The 22,859-nt window shown below is 43.0% G+C and overlaps 1 protein-coding gene across 1 annotated transcript in view; it reads right to left on the minus strand.

Moving 5' to 3' along the window:
* Window positions 1-22,859, minus strand: part of LOC139414132 (beta-1,3-galactosyltransferase 1) — a 116,742-nt gene that overhangs the window by 38,447 nt on the left and 55,436 nt on the right. Inside the window, exon 2 of the mRNA XM_071162012.1 lies at window positions 16,731-16,785. The gene's annotated coding sequence lies outside the window, so the exon portion shown is untranslated. The remainder of the gene's footprint in view (window positions 1-16,730; window positions 16,786-22,859) is intronic.

The following is a 22,859-nucleotide window of genomic DNA, read 5'->3' on the forward strand; positions in this document are numbered from 1 at the left end:
AAAAACGTTATTAATAAGGATTAGTCCCTTTTTTTCAATTTTCACCTAACTGCCTGTAACTCAGGCCCTGAAGCAAGGATATGCATATTCTTGATACCATTTGAAAGGAAACACTCTGAAGTTTATGAAAATGTGAAAGGAATGTCGTAGAATATAACACAATAGATCTGGTAAAAGATAATACAAAGAAAAAAAAATGTTATTTTGTATTTGTTTTGTACCATCATCTTTGAAATCCAAGAGAAAGGCCATAATGTATTATTCCAGCCCAGGTGCAATTTAGATTTTGGCCACTAGATGGCAGCAGTGTATGTGCTAAGTTTTAGACTGATCCAATGAACCATTGCATTTCTGTTCAAGGTTTTGTATCAAGACTGTCCAAATGTGCCTCATTTGTTTATTAATAACTTTTCATGATCAAAATTGTGCACTCTTCTCAAACAAAATCATTGGTATTATTTCGCTGTAATAGCTACTGTAAATTGGACAGTGCAGTTAGATTAACAAGAATTTAAGCTTTCTGCCAGTATCAGATATGTCTATGGCCTGGAAAATGTTCCTGGGAAAAACCTCATGTTTTAAGTAAGAAGCATCACTTCATGTTGTAAGTATCATGTTTGTCGGAGTTTAGAGTGACGAAAAGTAGCTATCTTATGTCAGTTAAAACAGCTCTCTCATGTTTCGTCATTGAGCAGCCCAAACGGAGCCGTTGTTATGGATACTAGCACACGCAGAGGAGCTCATGGGGCAGCACAGGAAGCTAGGGACAGACAGAGAGGGACAGAAGTTGATCCATCCTTAGTTTTCCACTATCACAGCCATTATGTAACTGTTTTCTTCCTCTCTGGCAACTGAGTTAGGAAGGATGCCTGTATCTTTGAAGTGACAGGGATTATTGATACACCATCCAAAGTGTAATTAATAACTTCACCATGCTCAAAAGGATATTCAATGTCTGCTTTTTTATTTTTACCCATCTACCAATCGAATCAAATTGTATTTGTCACATGCGCCGAATACAACAGGTGTACCTTTACTGTGAAATGCTTACTTACAAGCCCTTAACCAACAATACAGTTTTCAGAAAAATACCTACAAAAATAAGAAATAAAAGTAATAAATAATTAAGAGAAGCAGTAAAATAACAATAGCGAGGCTATATACAGGAGATACTGGTGCAGAGTCAATGTGGAGGCTATATACAGGGGGTACTGGTACAGAGTCAATGTGGAGGCTATATACAGGGGGTACTGGTACAGAGTCAATGTGGAGGCTATATACAGGGGATACTGGTACAGAGTCAATGTGGAGGCTATATACAGGGGATACTGGTACAGAGTCAATGTGGAGGCTATATACAGGGGGTACTGGTACAGAGTCAATGTGGAGGCTATATACAGGGGATACTGGTACAGAGTCAATGTGGAGGCTATATACAGGGGATACTGGTACAGAGTCAATGTGGAGGCTATATACAGGGGGTACTGGTACAGAGTCAATGTGGAGACTATATACAGGGGATACTGGTACAGAGTCAATGTGGAGGCTATATACAGGGGATACTGGTACAGAGTCAATGTGGAGGCTATATACAGGGGATACTGGTACAGAGTCAATGTGGAGGCTATATACAGGGGCTCCTGGTACAGTGTCAATGTGGAGGCTATATACAGGGGGTACTGGTACAGAGTCAATGTGGAGACTATATACAGGGGATACTGGTACAGAGTCAATGTGTAGGCTATATACAGGGGATATTGGTACAGAGTCAATGTGGAGGCTATATACAGGGGGTACTGGTACAGAGTCAATGTGGAGGCTATATACAGGGGATACTGGTACAGAGTCAATGTGGAGGCTATATACAGGGGATACTGGTACAGAGTCAATGTGGAGGCTATATACAGGGGATACTGGTACAGAGTCAATGTGGAGGCTATATACAGGGGGTACTGGTACAGAGTCAATGTGGAGGCTATATACAGGGGATACTGGTACAGAGTCAATGTGGAGGCTATATACAGGGGATACTGGTACAGAGTCAATGTGGAGGCTATATACAGGGGATACTGGTACAGAGTCAATGTGGAGGCTATATACAGGGGGTACTGGTACAGAGTCAATGTGGAGGCTATATACAGGGGATACTGGTACAGAGTCAATGTGGAGGCTATATACAGGGGATACTGGTACAGAGTCAATGTGGAGGCTATATACAGGGGGTACTGGTACAGAGTCAATGTGGAGGCTATATACAGGGGATACTGGTACAGAGTCAATGTGGAGGCTATATACAGGGGGTACTGGTACAGAGTCAATGTGGAGGCTATATACAGGGGATACTGGTACAGAGTCAATGTGGAGGCTATATACAGGGGCTCCTGGTACAGTGTCAATGTGGAGGCTATATACAGGGGGTACTGGTACAGAGTCAATGTGGAGACTATATACAGGGGATACTGGTACAGAGTCAATGTGTAGGCTATATACAGGGGATATTGGTACAGAGTCAATGTGGAGGCTATATACAGGGGGTACTGGTACAGAGTCAATGTGGAGGCTATATACAGGGGATACTGGTACAGAGTCAATGTGGAGGCTATATACAGGGGATACTGGTACAGAGTCAATGTGGAGGCTATATACAGGGGATACTGGTACAGAGTCAATGTGGAGGCTATGTACAGGGGGTACTGGTACAGAGTCAATGTGGAGGCTATATACAGGGGATACTGGTACAGAGTCAATGTGGAGGCTATATACAGGGGATACTGGTACAGAGTCAATGTGGAGGCTATATACAGGGGATACTGGTACAGAGTCAATGTGGAGGCTATATACAGGGGGTACTGGTACAGAGTCAATGTGGAGGCTATATACAGGGGATACTGGTACAGAGTCAATGTGGAGGCTATATACAGGGGATACTGGTACAGAGTCAATGTGGAGGCTATATACAGGGGGTACTGGTACAGAGTCAATGTGGAGGCTATATACAGGGGATACTGGTACAGAGTCAATGTGGAGGCTATATACAGGGGGTACTGGTACAGAGTCAATGTGGAGGCTATATACAGGGGATACTGGTACAGAGTCAATGTGGAGGCTATATACAGGGGATACTGGTACAGAGTCAATGTGGAGGCTATATACAGGGGATACTGGTACAGAGTCAATGTGCGGGGCACCGTTTAGTCGAGGTAATTGAGGTAATATATACATGTAGGTAGAGTTATTAGAGTGACTTATGCATAGATGATAACAGAGTAACAGCAGTGTAAAAAGAGGGGCATTGGAAAACCTCCCTGGTCTTTGTGGTTTAAATTCAGTGCTCGTCTGAGGGACCTTACAGATAATTGTATGTGGGTACAGAAATGATGTAGTCATTAAAAAATGTAATTCAAACACTGTTATTGTACACAGAGTGAGTCCATGCAACATAATATGTGACTTGTTAAGCTAAGCTTAACTTCTAAACTTATTTAGGCTTGCCATAACAAAGGGGTTGAATACTTATTGACTCAAGACATTTCAGCATTTCCTTTTAAATTAATTTGTAAACATTTGTAAACACATAATTGCATTACTGGGTATTGTGTGTAGGCCAGTGACACAAAATCTCAATGTAATACATTTTAGATTTAAGGTTGTAATACAACAAAACTTGGAAAAAGTCAAGGGGTGTGAATACTTTCAGAAGGCACTGTAACAGCTTTGCTTTAAATAGTAAGGTACAATTTTTTTAACTTCTTCCACTACCACAAATATACTTTTAAAAGAGCTAAAGCAAGCCCCACAACCATCTAGTTATCTAGTTATTGTTTTACTCTTCATAAAAGTAGAGTTTGTACATTTTGGAATTGGAAAACATGTTTGTTGTGTTCAGCCAAAAAAGACGAACACTATCCTGCTTTTAAGCGGTACATTAAACTGCAACATGGACAAAGGTCAAATGGACATTAGAGCCTTCATGAAGTAGCCTCTAAAAGCACTCAACGCAGATTTGCCTACAGAATGTGCACTTGCTCTTACTACGAGTCAAATAAATGCTCCCAATAAAGAACATAATATCCATAATTTGATTCAGAGACAAAAAGGGCCTTGGGGGGTATTTTATCTAACGTTATCAGAGAAGAGGATTCCAAAGTACTTATTTCTTTATCAGGCTAGTTTCAGAGGCACATGTTTTATATATAATTCCTGAAGATACATCTATGTGTTTAGCTGTTCTACTTTCCTCTCAGTCTATTGTACAGCCTGAAGAGGTACAGATGCTCTGATGTATCTATTACACACCATCCTCAAGGTCTGTTCAGCAATACATCCATTTGTTCTACTGACAGACAGTAGTAATAATACAGGAAGACCGATTACCTTATACATGCTAACATTGTAGCTTTGTCTTTATGTTCACTATAGACCTACAGTAGAGCACACGTCCAATCTGTTTAAATCTTCCATAGACCGTACCATAGACTACCTTGATGTCATTGTACCTAATGATCATAGGGCGTGATAATATGTGCAGGGGGCACGTCTCACCATTTGGCAGCGTGGGGAAATGTACCTTTGTTCACTGCTTCGTCCGTAACAGACCACATAAGACTCATCAAATATGACGGAGCATAAAGTCAGCCTGGAGCAAACGGATGGTGTTCCGAGCACGACTGTGGCCCATGACAAATTGGGTGATGACAATCGTTTTATGAAATGAAGCGTGTGTGTGTGTGGAGGCCAGATCATGCTGAGCTGACATGCCCCTGTGCTGTGAGACTTACGGTACGGGACCGGGGACAGACTCACAATTGACTCATGGCCCTGATGGCAACACTAACACACACACTGTACATACATCGGGCGTGGGCCAAGGTTTCACTAGGCAAACATGGGGGGAGCAGAGAGAATCCAATGCAAACAGGTGAGAGCTGAGTAAAGCCAGCAAAGCTGGTATGGTTCCCATTCAGTGAGCCTTTGATACCTAGGTCCATCCCTGTCAGTGAAGGTCCCATGGTGGTACTGTGGTGCAGTACAGTAGCAGGATAGGGCTATCAGTGCAGGTCCCATGGTAGTAGAGTCCTGCATGGGTCAGTTATTTGGAGCCACACCCGCCCCGAGCCTAACATCAGGACCAATTTTATTCCGAGAGCCGACCTGTTACTCGCCAATTACATGAATGTATTATTATTTTATTTATTTAAAAAAAAAGTAAAATGAAGGGCTGGATCAGCTGTAATATTGCGGATAGATTGTTGCTTCCATCAATGTAACTGTCTGCATAATTTCCTATCCCCCGTATATTTTTTGTGTAATTATATATATCCATATAAGTACATACATACAGTTGAAGTCAGAAGTTTACAGACACTTAGGTTGGAGTCATTAAAACTAGTTTTTCAACCACTACACAAATTTCTTGTTAACAAACTATAGTTTTGGCAAGTGGTTAGGACATCTACTTTGTGCATGACACAAGTCATTTTTCCAACAATTGTTTACAGACAGATTATTTCACTTATAATTCACTGTATCACAATTTCAGTGGGTTAGAAGTTTACATTCACTAAGTTGACTGTGCCTTTAAACAGCTTGGAAAATTCCAGAAAATTATGTCATGGCTTTAGAGGCTAATTGACATAATTTGAGTCAATTGGTGGTGTACCTGTGGATGTATTTCAAGGCCTACCTTCAAACTCAGTGACTCTTTGCTTGACATCATGGGAAAATCAAAAGAAATCAGCCAAGACCTCAGAAAAAAAATTGTAGACCTCCACAAGTCTGGTTCATCCTTGGGAGCAATTTCCAATGCCTGAAGGTACCACGTTCATCTGTACAAACAATAGCACGCAAGTATAAACACCATGGGACCACGCAGCCGTCATACCGCTCAGGAAGGAGACGCGTTCTGTCTCCTAGAGATGAACGTACTTCAGTGCAAAAAGTGCAAATCAATCACAGAACAACGGCAAAGGACCGTGTGAAGATGCTGGAGGAAACAGGTACAAAGCATCTATATCCACAGTAAAATGAGTCCTACATCGACATAACCTGAAATGCCACTCAGCAAGGAAGAACCCACTGCTCCAAAACCGACATTAAAAAAACAGACTACGGTTTGCAACTGCACACAGGGACAAAGATCGTACTTTTTGGAGAAATGTCCTCGAGTCTGATGAAACAAAAATGGAACTTTTTGGCCATAATGACCACCGTTATGTTTGGAGGAAAAGGGGGGAGGCTTGCAAGCTGAAGAACACCATCCCAACCGGGAAGCACGGGGGTGGCAGCATTATGTTTTGGGGGTGCTTTGCTGCAGGAGGGACTGGTGCACTTCACAAAATAGATGGCTACATGAGGGAGGAAAATATTGAAGCAACATCTCAAGACATCAGTCATGAAGTTAAAGCTTGGTCGCAAATGAGTCTTCCAAATGGACAATGACACCAAGCATACTTCAAAAGTTGTGGCAAAACGGCTTAAGAACAACAAAGTCAAGGTATTGGAGTGGCCATCACAAAGCCCTGACCTCAATCCCATAGAACATTTGTGGGCAGAACTGAAAAAGTGTGTGCGAGCAAGGAGGCCTACAAACCTGACTCAGAGACACCAGCTTTGTCAGGAGGAATGGGCCAAAATTCACCTAACTTAATGTAGGAAGCTTGTGGAAGGCTACCCAAAATCTTTGACCCAAGTTAAACAATTTAAAGGCAATGCTACCAAATACTAATTGAGTGTATGTAACAGATTCTACTTTTGGGAACAGAAAACTGTATTGAGATGAATTCTTTTATCGATGACAAAATTAGCAAAATGTCAGCCAAAATCCATACTGTTCTATCTTCTCCCACTGCCGGCTTGTGGGCTTCCTCTCACTACCATATTTGGTAGTGAGTGGAAACGCCAAGTGGATGCTTCACATTTATACATCTGGTGAAATATCTGTCTCATTGTTCTATCTGGGGTGGTACTGTAGCAGGATAAGGCCGGGCTGCTGACTGAGGCATTGGGCCGGCTCTGAAACAGTTACAGTAGGGAGAATAAAACTGCATAATGACTTGGGGTATTAATATTGTAAAGACCTGCCCGGGCTGACAGACGCTAGCTCTGAAATATCTGAGCCGTTAAGGGGAAAAATCTATCTAAAATACCTGAGCCGACATGATGAAAATCCTTGAGCAAAGAACTTACCCTAATTTGCTACAGGGTCTCCGTACTAGTATGACTGACCCTGTAAAACAACACATTTCACTGCACCTATCCAGTGTACCACATGACCAAAGGTACGTGGACACCTGCACGTCGAACATCTCATTCCAAAATCATGGGCATTGATATGGAGATGGTCTCCCCTTTGCTGCTATAACAGCCTCCACTCTTCTGGGAACATTGCTTTGGGGACTTGCTACCATTCAGCCACAAGAACATTAGTGAGGTCAGGCGCTGATGTTGGGCGATTAGGCCTGACTCGCAGTCGGCGTTATAATTCATCCCAAAGGTGTTTCGATGGGGTTGAGATCAGGGCTCTATGCAGGCAAGTCAAGTTCGCTACGCGCTTCAGCACCCGGCGGTCCCGTTCTGTGAGCTTGTGTGGCCTACCACTTCGCGGCTGAGCCGATGTTGCTCCTGGACGTATCCACTTCACAATAACAACACTTACAGTTGAACGGGGCAGCTCTAGCAGGGCATAAATTTGACAAACTGACTTGTTGGAAAGGTGGCATCCTATGACGGTGCCACGTTGAAAGTCACTGAGCTCTTCAGTAAGGTCATTCTACTGCCAATGTTTTCCTATGGAGATTGCATGGCTGTGTGCTCAATTTTATACACCTGTCAGCAACAGGTGTGGCTGAAATAGCCGAATCCACTAATTTGAAGGGTTGTCTACATACTTCTGTATATATAGTCTATGGAAGTATGGTAATGTTGTCATGCATTGTATTACAAACACACATTACCTCTAAACCCAGATTAAAAAGGCTAGAAGAATTAAGTCTCTCTCTCTCAACCCTGCGTTCTGTGGGTAATCCATGTTTTAATAACTCAAGGTGAGTTGGTGAGCCAAACTACATTATCCCCCAAGGAAATCACTTCTTTAGCACCTACGGGGCACCTTTGATTTTCCCCTATAGATTCGGACTCCCTTGGACCCTTCTCTCCTTTTCTCTCCTCTCCGCTCCTCTCACGTCCTCATCCCTCCTCTCATATTCCCGTCTCCTCTCTTGGCAGCGTTGGCTCTGGAGTCCTTTTTCATTTCAACTTCAATTACCGCTGCCTTCAAGGCAGGAGTCCCTCCGCACTGCGCATTTTCAGGTGTCTCTGAAAGGCGATCCTCGCTCTCTAGCAGCGCACACACTGATAATAGCATACACACACACCAAAGTCCCCCCCCCCCCCCCCCCCCCCCACACACACACACTCTACTTTATTTTTTAATGTGAAACAGAAAAGGTGCAGTGCCAGCGTGGAGGACTGACTGAGCCAGGGTGTTGGGTGTAATCCCTCTCATAATGCCCTTCACCACTGCCAGGACATGATGTCATAAATGAACCTGCCGGGAGGTCAGCAGGACTAATGACCAGCACAGCAGCCTTGAAAACATTGTGTATTATATCCTGAAAGACGTTCAGAAGGTCGAATGGTGAAGTGGTCAAACGGTATTAAGGTGGTTGTGCTAGAGTGTCGCGCGTGAATTCATGTAAAGGTCTGTGAAATACGGCCATATGACCAGATGGTCAAGCGATCGTATGGTCAAGTGTCCAGACGGTTATGCCAGAGTGTTACGCATGTGATGACAGAAGGGGGTGAAAGGTCAGCTGTGGGCGTGTAAAGTGGTTGCACCGTCCTCCAGTGTTCCTGTCACAGACACACATGATGCCTGGGGGGTTGGAGTGGGGCCAGGCGGTGTTGTGAGCCTAGGTTAGCCAAGTCAGTGCAGAGCTAGGAGGTGAAAACAATAGCCATCTTGTGAATGTCTGGAGGTCATGTTGAATCTGACCCCTGTGATGATAGGTGAGAGCAAAGGATGTCTCATGGGAAACTAGAGCCTTGAGTTTGGCATTCTGCTATAGGCATTCTGCTATGGTGGGTGGACTAGGACTCATGGTTCACTTCTGTCTCCAGGGGCCCCTGGGGAACGTAGACCTTGCTGAGACCTTGAGCTACTCTCTCTGCTCGACACTCAGACACGTACACATTCACACTCGCAAACAAGCATATACACATGCACACAATGGCACAGCCCACACTTGTATCACATCATTGTATCAAACCAAGGTTTCATTGTTGTTATCAATATTGTTACAACAGATACTGTTTTGTACACACCAACACAGTCCTCAATATAAATCCACACCAAACACGGTGATCTGTCACCATACAGCCCCCCAACACAAGGCTTCTATACTCCCACTCAAAATCTGTTCTGATAAAACTAACTGTGGCTCACATCAACTCTTGAAGACCATCGAAAAGCACTTTAAAAGTTAACAGCCCCTCTAAACAGCAGGCTCCCACTGGTCAAACTGTTAAGAATATATATATACGTATAGTTTTTTCTGATTACTGAGAGTAATACTGCCAGGTTAAAACATCAAATGATAAAATGAATGTTGTCTTTGTTCCGAGACAAAGCAGCAATTTGTGATATTCCCGCAAAAATTGGTTCTGAGTGGAAGTCGGGAATAGAGGTATGCCTCACGTTTACCCTCTCATACAGGGAGGACCAACCAAACAGGAAGGAAGGACATGATAAATTAGGTTTCGAAAACATCCGTCTTGAAACCTGTGTTCATTTCACTGGGTATCACAATAATGGTTTATTGTGTTCTTGCTCCTGAGGTGGAGTTGAAACAAATGTATTGAACTACACAATAGTATTTTATGTGCTGTACTTTAACTGCGGCAGCGTTTGTCTGTTCATCTACTGAAGTTCACCTCATCAAAGGTCGGTCTAGTGAAAGGGCTGCTCACTCTTTCAGTATGCAAAGGATACTAGGAGTTTGTGGTTATAAGGACTACGTGAACATAAAACAGGGAAGTGGACCAAAAAGTTAAAAGAGGAAAAAAATGAAATTTTATTTGCTTATTGATTTCCCTTTAATAGTTCCAGCGTACTGTATTGTCAAAGATGCAGCACTTTGGCAATACAGCATGAAGCGACCTGATGGACGTGTTTGAACTATCAAGTACAGGCGCTTTACACTCTATAGTTCCACGCCAGATATTTCTATCACCTAAAAACAACACATCAACTGGACAGAAACACTTGACTGAGTAGTATACATTACAGATCCAGAAAGCGGCTGCAGGGTTTACCCTATTAAAGCTCCTCTGTAGCCACAACACTAAAAGGTATTTATTGTGCTTCTGAGAGCTATAAGACCTATACCATCCAAGCTTTCACAGACTACAAAACAATCTCTATACAATGTTCTCAGCTTAGCGAAGCCTGGTGGAGATAACCTACAGTTGTGAATGCTACACTGTTTTTGTGAAATGTCATTATGTGTCTACAAACATGTATTTTCCTCGATCTGTGTAATCAGACGAGGCTGGAGATTTCAAACTTTTCTTTGCGGCTGACCCTAGTTTTAGACCTTGGGACTCTGAAGCTCAACTCAACTTAAAATCGCTTTTGTGGGCTACAGTAAAAAGGGTTGAAGCTACAGCGGAGACAGGTTTTTAACCCTATGAGCTATGATTCCATAATCTAGCCTTCATATCATAAGTGGTAGTTGGAATTTCTCCCATTGCGTACAGCGTAATCTGCAGTACACAGCACGTTGAGTCCCCTAGAAAAGTGTTATAGGAATCTAATCCAATATCAAATCAATTATCATCTGTTTTTTGCTTCGTTTCCCCAATAAACCCGAGAACGGATTTGATTGATTATCACATCCCCACATTCCTGCCCCTCTATCTCAGGAGCAGTGGGTTTGTGTGTTTATACCCCCTGGAACTGAAGAGAAGCGCTTCACGCTAGACTAATGAAACCTGTGCACTGTGTCATTTAATCTGACACTAGAGTAATCTTCTCAACTGCCTGTTTCCCACCCTGGTATGTTGCGTTATCCCAATTACAGACATGCTCTATTGATCTGAGATTAAAAGTGTTCTTAGCTGTTGTTTCCCCTCCACAATAACTACATATAGACTGGAAATAGAATCATGTCACCCAGTACCACTCAATAATTTTATTGGTCATTTTTAGTTGGTGTGTGTTTGCATGTGTGTGTACGTGTACGTGTGTGTGTGTGTGTGTGTGTCTGTGTGTGTGTGTGTGTGTGTGTCTGTGTCTGTGTGTGTGTGTGTGTGCATGTGTTAATTTTGGCACTTCAATAGAGTGGCAGGCAGAAGATGCTTGCTTTGTGTGCCTACACTACTATAGGGGCACCTTTATCAGGAATGTGTTACTAGAGAAATCCACTCAGTGGCACTTTTCCCTCCAAGAAATGGATGGATGCCAGGTTGGATGGCATCACCCACATCCACCACAACAAACCTTACTGAGATCATTCCATGACTTTATTTTTCAGAGAAGAAAAAACTTATAATATGTTTTATTGTCACATACGAACACTATATGTTGAGTCAGACTTGCTTCGGTCATTTAGCATTTCCTATTGATTCTCAATGCTAATCCGTGGATGCCTCCTTAACATGCTAGGGAAACAGCTTTCCTACACAGCTGTAGTAGAAACAGCATCCCTTTCCCTCCCTCCCTCCCCCACACCCCTATACATGCCAGAATGGATTTTCCTCAGAGGTCGGCATTTAGGGTGTATCCTTCTAATTTCCCTCTGTAATTCAAGTCTGATTGATTAGCGACTATCGACTAATTAATTAAAACGCACAGGGCTCTGTGGGAAAGTGGCTGTTAATTTCAGAGTAGGATCCAACGACTCCATTAGCTTAGCATCCATTCACCAATAATCACAGGAGATTGGCTGCAGTTGGCTACTTTACCAACCAGGAAGCTTTTTACTGCTATAGTGTATGGAGTTTACACACCACAGACCATCACTGTGTCTGAAGTGGCACCCACAATGTCCCCTATAGAGTGCACTACTTTACCCTATTCCCTATAAATAGTGCACTATAGGGAATAGGATGCCATTTTTACAAAGCTCTACTACACAAGCTTTCAACTTACCTAACTTCGCTGTTAAAATATAAAAACATGAGATACCAAACCCGTTCACAAGGTTGCTTAACTCTTGAGGTTCCTCGGGTGTCGACCAAACTCGATAAATCTGCTTTTAGCTTTAAAGCACCTCATTGCCGGAACCAACTACAAAATACATTACAATTAGATGTTCTGGTGTTTCTGTATGGACCTCGCTTTGTGCACAGGAAAGTGCCTTCTCCAAACTGTTGCCACAAAGTTGGAAGCACATAATCATCTAGAATGTCATTGTATGCTGTAGCGTTAAAATTTCCCTTCACTGGAAATAAGGGGCCAAGCCCAAACCATGAAAAACATGGTTCTTGTGCTGACGTTGCTTCCAGAGGTAGTTTGTAACTTGGTAGTGAGGGTTGCAACCGAGGATAGACGATTTTTATGCGCTACGCGCTTCAGCACGCTGAGGTCCCGTTCTGTGAGCTTGTGTGGCCTACCACTTTGCAGCTGAGCTGTTGTTGCTCCTAGACATTTCCACTTCACAATAACAGCAATTACAGTTGACAGGGACAGCTCTAACAGGGCATAAATTTGAAAAACGGACTTATTGGAAAGGTGGCATCCTATGACGGTGCCACGTTGAAAGTCACAGAGCTCTTCAGTAAGGCCATTCTAATGCAAATGTTTGTCTATGGAGATTGCATGGCTGTGTACTCAATTTTATACACCTGCCAGCAACGGGTGTGGCTAAAATAGCCGAATCCACTAACTTGATGGGGTGTCCACATACATTTGTATATATAGTGCATATGCAGGGTTCCTTTGTGAAAGAGACCCTGCTCTGAATGGTGACTCCCTGCTGAAATAAAACGAATAATAAAAATAAAATACAATCGGAAACAATGATTGCCAAAAACACAGATTGCATATCAATTTCAGAAATAATCCACCTTGTGGAGTGGCATTGGGTGCATGTGAAATGACACCTTATTCCCTGTATAGTGCACCACCTTTGACCAGGTCCAAATTAGTGCGCTATATAGGGAAAAGGGTGCCATTTTGGACGTACCCCGATGCTAATCACATGGATACAACTATGTCCTTTGTGAAAGGGTGTGAGGCCAATGACTGTGCTGAAGGCAAAGGAGGTAGTAGTAGATTTGAGGAAAAATAAATGTATGTTTTTAATCCTATTTTTATTAATGGTGAAGAGATTGGGACTGTTGACGCTTACAAGTACTTGGGTGTAATAGTGGAAACAAACTGAACTGGAAGGAGAACTCCCACAGCATCTACAAAAAAAGCCCGATCCAAACTGTACTTTTTAAGGAAGCTTAGATCTTTTAATGTCTGTGACAAAATGCTTTGCATGTTCCATGTTCTACAGCAGTGTCGTGGTGAGTATAGTAAGCTATGCCACTGTGTGCTGGAAAGATAATTTAGCCAAGGAGGATATAAACAAGCTTGACAAAATCATCAGGGAAGCCAGCGCTACAATTGGCTGCAGCCTGTAATCAATGCAGGACATGTTCATAAAAAAGCTGCAAGCAAAAACACAAATGATCATGGACAATGACACACACCCACTCCACAGCACTCTAAAGCAACACAGGAGCAGCTTCAGTAGCAGGTCCATCCTGCCCAGAAGTTCCACAAAGAGGTTTAGACATTTTTACCCAAAGACATGAGGCTTTTTAACGAGTATAATTGAACTGTTTTATGATGTCTTCCTATTGTGAACAGTATTCTTGCTGTTTTTTCCTCCAGAGTGGGATGGAAAACAGCACTTGAATCCGACTGCGCATGCTAAGGAGCAGGTGCCTTCATGTGTCTTGATATGTGTTGTGTTTGGTTGTGTGTCTGTCATTGTGTCAAGTCCTTATACGTTATGGATGATGAATGCTGCGATAAAACAATTTCCCAAACTGGGATTAGTAAAGTAATACTCTACTCTACTCAGTTCACGCACAAGGACGGGCCAGGAAGATGTATGGGCTGGAAGCATAATGTATTCATAGGGAGGACGATGGAAAAATTGGTCTGGAGACATGATGAAGCACCTGCTGAGGTGTCATTGATAAATTATTATGGAGTCTATAGGAATTGAGTCAGATCCCCACCAAAGACCATTCAATTAGCAGAGCACTATACGGTGCTTTACTGCTTCAGTTGAATTGACATATGTACAGTAGTGTAAACTGAACATATTTGGGATGATTTGCATGGGAAATGACAAGGAAATATCCTATTTGAATATTTCAGAGGATGCTTACGACCAATATTAGTTTATGATTGATTAAATTATGCTAAGTGCATTGCTACACACTGAGTCCAGAAGCACACTGTTCTGTGATATTATCATCAGACTCTTGTCAGGTTGCAAGTCAATGAAAAATCTGCAACTTCAAGTCACTGACTTAGCTAGATTAGTGAAATGCTTGTTTTTGCATTATAGTTCTACCCAATGAGAATCTAATTTATACTGCACAAACTAATCATAACAGATTGGGTTTATCTGGCACATTTTCTTAGCTCGCACACACCCATTATTCACAATATAGACTGTGTTAGAATCTGTGTCAGACCAGGTACTTTACTAAAACCTGCTCTAATGATGTGTGCATTATTCATAGGTAGCCTAACACTGTCTTTGTACAGTTTCCCTTCCTCGTGGAAAAACCCGCACAGATCCTCTGGCTTTTCAGACAATTAGCCTAGCGCAGGGGTGGGAATATTTTGGATGCAAGGGTCTTGAACTGAGCAACATCATAAATGAAAGCCTTGGATAAATTGAGTCAAATGGATTTACTTTAAATGTCTGACATCTTCATGTTGAACTCGATATGACTACCGCTAGGACTAGCCGTGGATCTGTTCGGGCGGGTTCAAAAGTGGGCGGTGGTGGTTTCTCACTCCCAGACGTAGGCTATGCATCAGACCTTTTTTATGTCCCATTCGGGGTTCACTGCCCTCCTGGCTTTCACTCATGACCGGCCTTCACCACACTGTATCTAGGAACTCTTCTGCTGTTGCTTCCCAATCATATCTGCATTCACGTAACGTGGCAGGCAGCTCTTGAAAGTTCTCTGTGCTGTTTGCCTTTGGTAATTAGACTGTGTCAAGACAACATGGGCGTCTACGAAAGCAGAGATGGGTTTGACTAGCCCAGCCTCCCACTTTTCACAGAACACAGGGTGATGCGACGAGTTGAACACAGTCTCACAAAAAGACGTAGGCCTTTATACATCTTCCTCTATTAGAAATTGATCTCTAGTAACGGTAGCTGAAGCTGTGTACATTTCTGATTTACTCTGTGCCCTCAATAAAACACTATAGTTCAGTGTAAGTAGAATGATGACCACAAATTCTGATCAGTTCTAGCCATATTATTATCATAATAAGTAGTGTTAGTCGTATTAGTACTGAAGTAGTATAGCAGTTAGTTGTACAGCAGTAGCACGTAGCAGTGGTAGCAGTGGAGGTGGTGGAATTATCCCTGACCTCATTGACATACAATAGCCTACTGAGAGGTATAAATGTCAATTGTATGCAGATTGACAGAATGATTCACTTCTTGTATCGCCAAGGTATTCAGCTGTAATTATGTGAGTGGGCTGGAGCAGTAGGTAGGTAGGCAGGCGCCTCTTGCCGTGTTGTTAGCCAGCGCTAATGATGGAGGACACAACATGCCTCTCAGCTTTACTCTGCAGCATGGAACATGGATGACCTTTCTACCTGCAACACACTGTCTGTATTCAAAATAGCAGCCTATTATCCTATATAGCCCTATGGGGCCTTGTCAAAAGTAGTGCACTATATAGGCAATAGGGTGCCATTTGGGATGCAAGCACTGATTCACTAAAAGAAAAGCTGAAGGTCAGCACAAGTCTAAGAACCCCTCGTAGCTTAGCATAGGATTGTATGTAGTTTTTCCTCCCAATCACATTACATAGCAGTCATACTGTAACACTATAGGTCAATGTGTTAGCTAGCTAGGCTGCTACAGGTAGATTGACAAGGTGTTAGCTAGCTAGACTGCTACAGGTAGATTGACAAGGTGTTAGCTAGCTAGGCTACTACAGGTAGATTGACAAGGTGTTAGCTAGCTAAGCTGCTACAGGTAGATTGACAAGGTGTTCGCTAGCTAGACTGCTACAGGTAGATTGACAAGGTGTTAGCTAGCTAGGCTACTACAGGTAGATTGACAAGGTGTTAGCTAGCTAAGCTGCTACAGGTAGATTGACATGGTGTTAGCTGGCTAGGATCCTACAGTTAGATTGACATGGTGTTAGCTACAGTAGCTAGGCTGCTAAAGGTAGATCAAAAAGCAGCTTTGAAACACTGTAACAGTCAAGGTGTTAGCCAGCAAGGTTATTATAGGTCAATTGAGAACAGTGCTGTACTGTGTGTTTTCATATATATTCTGGGGGCTTCTGTTGCAATATTATACTGTATGCTGCCAAATACTGGGATGTTTTAGTACAGTACAGGCAACATAGTCAAATACAATGTTGGTTCTTTATATCAGTTATGAATGATGTGATTAGACAGAGAGACAGATGGGCCAAACCAGCAGAAAGGGTTTGATAATAGAAAACACTGAGTCATTCCTTACCTCACACAGCTGGCTCCTGCCCTTAATGATAGGCTCTTTCCTCTTCACTCCATCTCTGCAAACAGAAGACAAGACAGCAAGGTGAGTGGTGATGAGAAAGACAAGAGAGGTGAATCATGAGCGAGAGAGAGTATATCATCAAATCAAATCTTATTATGCACCGAATACAACACCTTACAGTGAAATGCTTACTTACGAGCCCCTAACCAACAGCGCAGTTTTAAAAAATATGGATACGAATAAGAGATAAAAGTAACAAGTAATTAAAGAGCACCAGTAAAAAATAACAATACTGTATATACAGGGGGGTGCCGGTACAGAGTCAATGTGCGGGGGCAACGGTTAGTTAAGGTAGTATGTACATCTAGGTAGAGTTAATTAAAGTGACTATGCATAGATGACAACTGAGAGTGGTAGTGGTGTGGAGAGGGGAGGGGTGTGGGGACAATGCAAATAGTCTGGGTATCCATTTGACTAGATGTTCAGGAGTCTTATGGCTTGGGGGAAGAAGCTGTTTTAGAAGCCTCTTGGACCTAGACTTGGCGCTTGCCGTGTGGTAACAGAGAGAACAGTCTATGACTAGGGTGCCTGGAGTCTTTTACAATTTTTAGGGCCTTCCTCTGACACCGCCTGGTATAGAGGTCCTGGATGGCAGGAAGCTTGAGGGTTTGCACTACCCTCTGTAGTGCCTTGCGGTCGAAGGCCGAGCAGTTGCCATACCAGGCAGTGATGCAACCAGTCAGGATGCTCTCGATGGTGCAGCTGTAGAACCTGAGGACCAATGAGGATCTGAGGACCAATGCCAAATATTTTCAGTCTCCTGAGGGGGAATAGGTTTTGTCGTGCCCGCTTCACGACTGTCATGGTGTGCTTGGACCATGTTAGTTTATTGGTGATGTGGACACCAAGGAACTTGAAGCTCTCAACCTGCTCCACTGCAGCCCCGTCGATGAGAATGGGGGCGTGCCCGGTCCTCTTTTCCTGTAGTCCACAATCATCTCCTTTGTCTTGATCACGTTGAGGGAGAGGTTGTTGTCCTGGCACCACACGGCCAGATCCCTGACCTCCTCCCTATAGGCTGTCTCGTTGTTGTCGGCCTACCGCTGTTGTGTCATCTGCAAATTTAATGATGGTGTTGGAGTTGTGCCTGGCCGTGCAGTCTTGAGTGAACAGGGAGTACAGGAGGGGGCTGAGCAAGCACCCCTGAGGGGCCCCTGTGTTGAGGATCAGCGTGGCGGATGTGATGTAACCTACCCTTACCACCTGGGGGCGGCCCGTCAGGAAGTCCAGGAACCAGTTGCAGAGGGAGGTGTTTAGTGCTAGGGTCCTTAGCTTATTGATGAGCTTTGAGGGCACTATGGTGTTGAACGCTGAGCTGTAGTCAATGAATAGCATTCTCACATAGGTGTTCCTTTTGTCCAGGTGGGAAAGGGCAGTGTGGCGTGCAATAGAGACAGCATCATCTGTGGATCTGTTGGGGCTGTATGCAAATTGGAGTGGGTCTAGGGTTTCTGGGATGATAGTGTTGATGTGAGCCATAACCAGACTTTCCAAGCACTTCATGGCTACAGACGTGAGTGCTACAGGTCGGTAGTCATTTAGGCAGGTTACCTTAGAGTTCTTGGGAACAGGCACTATGGTGGTCTGCTTAAAACATGTTGGTATTACAGACTCGGACAGGGAGAAGTTGAAAATGTCAGTGAAGGCACTTGCTAGTTGGTCAGCGCACGTCCTGGTAATCTGTCTGGCCCTGCGGCCTTGTGAATATTGACCTGTCTAAAGGTCTTACATCGGCTGCGGAGAGTGTGATCACACAGTCTTCTGGTACAGCTGGTGTTCTCATGCATGTTTCAGTGTTATTTGCCTCGAAGCGAGCATAGAAGTAGTTTAGCTCATCCGGTAGGCTCGTGTCACTGGGCAGCTCTTGGCTGGGCTTCCCTTTGTAATAGTTTGCAGGCCCTGCCACATCCGACGAGCGTCAGAGCTGGTGTAGTACGACTCGATCTTAGTCCTGTATTGAAGCTTTGCCTGTTTGATGGTTCGTTGGAGGGCATAGCAGGATTTCTTATAAGCTTCCAGGTTAGAGTCCCGCTCCTTGAAAGTGGCAGCTCTAGCCTTTAGTGCGGATGCTGCCAGTGTGGCTTATCATGATAAACTCTACCTCAGGCGAGCAATAGCTCGAGACTTCCTTAGATGTCGTGCACCAGCTGTTGTTTACAAAAATACGTAGACCGCCGCCCCTTGTATTACCAGACGCTGCTGTTCTATCCTGCCGGTACATCGTATAACTAGCCAGCTGTATGTTGATATTGTTGTCCTTCAGCCACGACTCCGTGAAGCATAAGATGTTTCAGATTTTAATGTCCCGTTGGTAGTTTAATCTTCCCAGTAACTCGTCCATTTTATTGTCGAAAGATTGCCGTTTTTTTCTAGCAGAATTGCGGGAAGTGGAGGCCTATTCGATCGCCTCCAACTTCTCAGAAGGCAGCCCGCTCTCCAGCCTCTCTTTCTCCGCCTCCTCTTCACGCAGATCACTGGGGTCGGTGCCTGTTCCCGAGGGAGCCGTATATCCTCCGCCTCAGGCTCGTCAGAGTAGTGAAAGAAGAAAGCGTATTCTGCTAGTCCGTGGTGAGTAATCGCAGTCCTGATGTCTAGAAGTTATTTTCGGTCATAAGAGACAGTAGCGGCAACATTATGTACAAAAAGAGTAAAAAAATAAGTTACAAACAATGCAGATAAACGAACAACAAAACACAATCGGTTGGGGGCACGTAAAACGTCTGCCTTCTGCTCCAGCGCCATCTTACAAACGGACAGAGTGAAAAAAACACAGGGAAGACACGGGACATTTGTATACTGCAGAATAAATGCACTTAGAAGTTGCATGTTATATATTACAACAATACTATTTCTATTTTACGACTACAGTGATATTGTGCAAAGGAAAGGGATCACAGCCGCTACCTCGCTCTCCGAACCAAGGTGTATGAATTGTGGAACAAACTGAAGTAGAGAGGCGATTCAGCAACTCCCGGAGGACAACAAAAGTAAATTAAAAAGCTTTTTTGTTGTTGTTACAAGTGAAACCTGATATTGTGAACGGCCTTTCTACCTCCACTGTGCAGTCATAACAATGAACAAGGTGGCCAAAGAAAGAACAGATGTGGCCTCATTCATCCACACTGCATACAATTCAAGCCAAATTCATGTTGATATGGTAGAAGCGAAGAGCCAACATCTGATCAGTATTCTGCAGAAATGTTGCTGTATTAACCATCAACACTTCTGGAAGGTTGAGAATCTATTGATGTATGTGCAGTTCTTATTCAGACCCACTTACTGCATAAAAGGTCACATGAAATTCTCCCGTATCAAATTGAGTTTCCCCTTTCTCTGTTGATGAATGTGTTACTATGGCTGACAGCGCTGATGCAAAATGAAGGACTAAAAGACATATATTACTACCAGGTTCCCATTTCTGTTGTGAATTATATTCAATTGAAGGAAAATTAATCTATTTAAATAACCATAAAATAGTCAAATTACTTGATTAGCATAATGCATTAGATTACTTTTTTTTTAAATTAGGAAAAAAAACAGTGAGAAAATGGAATCAAACACTTGCCTGTATGACAGCATCTGTATGTGCACACAATAGTTTGATAAAGGTTTTCAGAGAAAACTATATATAAAAGCAGAGAAAAGTTACTGCAATTACTGCTAGACTCTATTTTGCTCTAAAAGGTTAAAACCCTGTGTAGTGTTTCTAAATGGGAAAGTAATTGAGAGTACAGTAATTTTAGAATACAAAGTGCACTTAGGTGTTCTGGAAACATAAAAAATAAATGTTGTTTTTCCACAACATGCCTTGTAAACCATTCTGAACCACTTCCTAGCCGAAGCCATTTCTAGTGCAAGCCAAGAACCTGCCATCTACCTATCAGCCTCTGTCAATCAGAAGAACCATACTGACTAGGTAAGTAAAGAGTAGAGCCAATTGAAAATAGAAAGGGAGAGAGTGAGAGGGGGGAGAGAGATTGAAAGAGAGAGGGAGAGGGAGAGTAAGAGAGATAGAGACAGGGAGAGAAAGACTGTTGCCCCACCTTACTGCAGCCTTGTCACCAACCCTGACTGACAACTGGCAGACAACAATGCATTCTGGGTAATATAGAGAAACCCCTCTCTTCATAATGGACTCTAAGTGGCAGGAGGGAGTCTGTCTGTCTGTCTCAACCCCAGCATGTGCACTGTCACCTCAGGCTCTGACCCCTGAGAATCACAGCAAATAATGTCTTATACACCCATGCCTGTCACCCAGGGGCCATAGCAGTCAGAGTACACACAAGACAGAAATCCACAGGGCTGACTCACTGTAAGAGGGACACCAGCATGAACAAAGATGCATGTACACGCACACACACATAAGCACACACACATGCACACAAACAGGAACTCCTTAAACAAGTGGCCTGCCGATGATCTTTCATCACTTTATGAAAAACCCTTTATAACAGTGATAAATTAAACCGTTTTAAATCTATTTCACATCCCATCCACCAGGCATGGGCAATTTGGTTGGGATTCTGTGAATGATTCCGCATTCGGTGGGGTCTTTCTCACATTTACACTAATGCATTTATCGCAGTTAGAAAACATGCCGTTGTTCACAGTTCACTCCATTCATCTGAAGCTGTAATCATTTAGCCATTTGAAATGCATTATGAAACTCTTTCTGTGGGCTCATCAGCATAACATGAATTATTGCCATCATTACGGAGGGCAAAGCAGAAACACAGTATCACTTAATTATTCACCAATCAAAGAATGAAGGTAAATTATGGAGCTTTTACTTTAACTGACAAAAAGATTAGTCGCTTACTAGATTTCTCTCCTTCAGGAAAACAAGACAGCACTAACAGTATAACCCTTACTGGATCTCTCCTTCAGGAAAATAAGACAGCACTAACATTATATCCCTTACTGTACCTCTCTCCTTCAGGAAAATAAGACAGCACTAACAGTATAACTCTTACTGGATCTCTCTCCTTCAGGAAAATAAGACAGCACTAACAGTATAACCCTTACTGGATCTCTCTACTTCAGGTAAATAAGACAGCACTAACAGTATAACCCTTACTGGATCTCTCCTTCAGGAAAATAAGACAGCACTAACAGTATAACCCTTACTGGATCTCTCCTTCAGGAAAATAAGACAGCACTAACAGTATAACTCTTACTGGATCTCTCTCCTTCAGGAAAATAAGACAGCACTAACAGTATAACCCTTACTGGATCTCTCTACTTCAGATAAATAAGACAGCAGTAACAGTATAACCCTTACTGGATCTCTCCTTCAGGAAAATAAGACAGCACTAACAGTATAACCATTACTGGATCTCTCCTTCAGGAAAATAAGACAGCACTAACAGTATAACCCTTACTGGATCTCTCTACTTCAGGTAAATAAGACAGCACTAACATTATAACCCTTACTGGATCTCTCCTTCAGGAAAATAAGACAGCACTAACAGTATAACCCTTACTGGATCTCTCCTTCAGGAAAATAAGACATCCCTAACTGTAAGGGATTTCCTCCTCTTCCTCCGAAGAGGAGAGGCGAAAAGGATCAGAGGACCAATATGCGGCGTGGTAAGTGTCCATGGTTCTTTTAATACGTAAATGTACACATGAACAACTGAATACAAAAACAAGAAACGTGAAAACCTCAACAGTCCTATCTGGTGCAAACACAGAGACAGGAACAATCACCCACAAACACACAGTGAAACCCAGGCTACCTAAGTATGATTCTCAATCAGAGACAACTAATGACACCTGCCTCTGATTGAGAACCATACTAGGCCGAAACATAGAAATAACCCAAAACATAGAAAAACAAACATAGACTGCCCACCCCAACGCACGCCCTGACCATACTGAATAATGACAAAACAAAGGAAATAAAGGTCAGAACGTGACACTAATAGTATAACCCTTACTGGATCTCTCCTTCAGGAAAATAAGACAGCACTAACAGTATAACCCTTACTGGATCTCTCCTTCAGGTGAATAAGACATCACTAACATTATAACCCTTACTGGATCTCTCCTTCAGAAAAATAAGACAGC

Source organism: Oncorhynchus clarkii, chromosome 7, assembly GCF_045791955.1.
Source record: "Oncorhynchus clarkii lewisi isolate Uvic-CL-2024 chromosome 7, UVic_Ocla_1.0, whole genome shotgun sequence".
Taxonomy (NCBI): Eukaryota; Metazoa; Chordata; class Actinopteri; order Salmoniformes; family Salmonidae; genus Oncorhynchus; species Oncorhynchus clarkii.